Below are 4390 nucleotides of genomic sequence, written 5' to 3'. Positions count from 1 at the left end.
GGCTCTGTCATCCTCGAAGGGCCATTGCTGAGCTCTGTTGCAAATATGCCATGACAGCAGGTACTATGAAAATAGAATTGAGAACTCATGATAATGGCCCAGGCAACCCTGTCAAAGTGTCCTGGTTGTGTATTGTTTTTCTCAGTTTTGATTGAAATTACCATAAGGGAGGCACTGATGACTGAAAAGTGACTTTTTGAACCCAAAAACCTTTAGAGGAGGTGGTCAAAGGGGTTTGAAAAAAGTCTGCAAAATTAAAAAAGTCCTTCTATTTATTTTTGTGTGTGTGTCACTTAAAAGTTTTTCCCCATTTTCCAGTCACCTGAGTACCCTTAGTTTTTACTGAGCATTTCTGGAAAACTTTCCTCTATTTTGCTATAAGTTCATGAAATGCCTCATCAAGAACCAAGGCAAGGTTTTCTCGATACCCTTTTATTTAACAAGTTAATGATAAATAAAATAAAATACACAAATGACTGACCATCCAGTTAAAAGAAAAATGTGTTCAGCTTCATTTCAAGTGAACATGACAATTTATGTTCAGATGTGCTGATGGAAGCAGTTTCTGCCTCTTCCCTTATTGCCAATAGTAGGCAAACTCTGCATATTTTTTTTTTTTTAAATGTTGATAAAAACTAGGGTTGACATCTTTGGGTCTGGTGCAACTTGTCTATGCTCTGGATCCTTCTTTAGGAGAATTTCCAAATTGCTATAGATGCTTACCTTAAAATGCTTTTAAAAAATTACCTTCAAAACTGCTCTTCACCACCCCACATAGACCTAACAGAAAATGAGACTTATGGCTCCATATAATAAAGCAAATGAAGAAACCCAAATTGTTTCCAATAGTAAACCTGTACATCTTAACACAGCCAGCTTTTGTGTAACATAACACCTAATTATACTAATATTGTGTTCGACTTATTTATTCCCAACTAGAAAGGCTGACCGGTTTCCTTTACAATCTAATATTTCCTTTAAGACTTTGCGTGGCTAAAATAGTCAAACTGTGCTCTCCTCTGTGGGAACAGCTGTATATTTCAGTACTGCTGTGACAGAGGTTAAGAGTAATTAGTTGTCATGGTTTTTTTTGTATTCGTTGTTCCTATTTACAAAATGTTCTTCAAAACTAGTTGAATTCAAAGCTTATTTCTGTTTGAGGAAAGCTGGCAATTTGACCTAGTTCCAGAAGTCAAGACAAAATAAAATGAAATATCAGACATACAATAGAATCATACACCCTGCAGAGCTATGTTTGTAGTCCTATGCAATGACTTTATTTCAGTCCAGATAGTTACTGCATGGTAATATTGCAAGGGAAGGGGAGGGGAGGTGGGGGGAGAAGTCTTTAGACAGTAAACCAAATTCATCTGTGTTAGGTAGTTTGAGGCTACCATAGCTCACCACTTCTATTTTTGTATGCATACTTAGATATGGAGAACCCTGCGGACCACTTCCTACCCAGCATTTCTTAGTTGCAAAACGTAACCTGAACTTTGAGTAAGAGGCTTTCTCCCTATCCCTTTGCCTGTATCCAAGAGGATTTCAAAGAAGCCCAGGGATTAGCTGACCTCCTCCCTTTATGCATTATGGCTGGGCATGACGGGGCTAGTACTGGGGGAGGAGGGTGTAATTCCATTGCGTCCTACTCCATCAGGCAAGTTTGTGGAGGAAAAGTCACTGTCTCGCTTATCTCCTCTCTCAGCACTAAGGGTATGGCAGGATTTGCAGTTACACCTGATGGTATCTGAGGAAAGGCGGAGGAATTTGCTCCTTTGCCAGAGCATGTTTTGCACTTCATTGCACTATTATAAATCACTCTGCTCAGCTGTAACTCATGAATGAGTATTGGCGAGGGGGGAACAGGGGGGCAGAGTAGAAAGGGGAGGGTGTGGAGGTTGAGTAGGGTTAACAAAATTTGAAACAGATTTATTGAAAACCCTTCAAGAGTAAATAAAAAAAGACAGGCCAGCTGCTGCTGTTCTGCAACACAGCAAACTATGAGCAAGAAATCCTAGTAATTAGTTTCATTTGTAGGTGAAAAAAGGTCTTTGAGAATGTCTGGTATTAATTATCATTAAGAGTTAGTCATCATTTCCATTTGAAAAACCTATATTTTTTTATTTTTAGCTTTACGTGTTGTCAGCTTACATGCAATTAAAGAACCCTCAAAGCAACTGAATCACATGTGTCACTGGTACAGCTTTACCAGCTTCAAGACAGCAGCCTCTGCTTGTCCCAGACCCCCAGTGTCCCTGGCTCTGTGGGACTTAAGGTCAGCGACAGCCTATCGGTTTACACTAGTAAAAGAGATCAGCTCTCCTTCCAAGCTGTGCACCTTGCTCACACCCTGCAGAAGGTCTGGCTGCAGTAGCAGGGCTACTTCAGATGGCTTGGAAAGAGCCAGTAAATCTTAGGTGAGGTATGTGGGTGGAGACGTTCAAAAGCAGAGAGAAATGCTAGGTATCTGCATAGTTTCAGTGGTAAATCTTACACTCCTTTGTGCTCTTTCATACCTCCTTTCACATGATTAAAATTAGTTTTCTCTTAAAAATAGGCTCACTCCATTTTAATTAAAAATCAAATTCCAGGTTTGCTCTTCATCTTTGCTTGTGGTAGGATGGGTTTCTGTTTGTTTTTATTTTAAATACTCTTACATTCTGGATTACAGCTGCTGCATGTCACAGCACTGTATATCTGCTACAAATTATCTTTGTTTATCTTGTATGTGAATTTTTTAAAGTTCTATTGATTTGCACTGTGTTTGTAAGGAAAGGCAAGTTTTATGCCTGGTAATTGCTTCATAGCAAGCAATGACTGGAAGAGGAAGGATTTGAGCTAGTTTAGTAAATATGTGGGTAGAATCCTACTTCTGTTGAAGTTTTGCCACCAACTTAAACACAGCCAGGCTCTCACTCCTTTTGAGTAAATCACTGTAAGAATTTGGTAATTTGATCTTTGTATCTTTAAATGGGGTGAGTATTAATACTCTGCTGGCAGATCTTCCTAACCCAGTACAGTACAAGAAGTGTTATCTGGCATATGTGATGTAACACTTGGCTCCTGTGCTGTTCAGTGGAGCTTGTCAACAGAAAATATTTTGGTTGGCTGTTTCTAAGACCTGAAGTAATACTATATCAGTTTAATACTATATCAGTTTGTCTCATTATGGCATTAGGGTTTTCTTGTGTTTCTTGACAGATTCAGGAACAAATAAATAAGGACAGCTTTGTCAGCAACATCAAGAAGTAATATTTCCAAAGGAACTCTACTCTGATGGGATTCCCTGACTACGGTGCATTTGTCCACTCCTTGGTGGGCGAATTACAGCAGCTGTGAAGATAGGTGTGCATAAAAGGAAGAGTTGTTAATTAATAATGGCAAAACTAAAAATAGTTCCATCATTGCGGCCCTTTCTATTATCTAGCTACAGTAAATATTCTTTCCTGAGTTTATACATATATATATTTGTAGGTCATTTGTGGTTTTTGATTTGTGTGCCTCTACCACTGACATCAACGAGTTATCCTGCAGACAGAAATCACCCATACACTGTCAGATTTTGTTCTGAAGGAAAGGCAACAACAAAAGGAAACAAAGAATAAAGCAACAGTTTTTTGTCTTGAATAGCTTTTATTTTATAATTTTAACTCTGATTTACTTATTAGAATAGTTTATTTTTGGATTATTTCCGTATCAGTTGTTCAAAAATCACCACTTGTACATTACTTTTCTCCTTCTCTCTAATTGTGCAATTTTAGCTGTTTATGTACTAAAATGTGGGTCAACTCAATACTCTAAAGTAGAATCAACATAATACTGTTCTGCGACATCATCTATGCTTTTATCGAGATAAAAATCCTAATGTAAAAAATCTGTAGGCTCAAATTAGTATTGGATCACCCCTGGGAAAAGCCCTCAGTACTAATTAATGAATCATGAAACTCACAGTTTTAAAGATAATCTTTGACACCTATATCTATTCATAAGAAGAGCATTTTCATCAGCAGATTCCATCAGAAATTACTAATTAAAACTTCCTCTTCCTGCTCTGTGTTTAGAGACAGCATAGGGGAAAAATGGCTGTTGGAGCTAGGATTTTATTCAGATTTTCAGTGCAGTCCAATTTGCATAAATTCTAATAAAGCATTATTAAAATCTATTAACACTTGTCTATGGCAATTAAGTTAAGTTTGCTATTTTGAATGATTGCATTTCATGCAAACTGAGATAAGGAAGCATGGAAGGCTAGCAAAGAATGCAGTGTAATCCTGGGAAGGATGCGTGAAAGAAATGCTATTCACGAAGCACAAACTTCAGGAAGGAATAAATATTGTCTGCTTTGAAAGAGCTGGTGGAAAATTCTTGGCTCTACGGAGTTGAGATTCAA

Source organism: Numenius arquata, chromosome 4 (genome assembly GCF_964106895.1).
Source record: "Numenius arquata chromosome 4, bNumArq3.hap1.1, whole genome shotgun sequence".
Classification (NCBI taxonomy): Eukaryota; Metazoa; Chordata; class Aves; order Charadriiformes; family Scolopacidae; genus Numenius; species Numenius arquata.
This window is presented reverse-complemented; position numbering follows the sequence as displayed.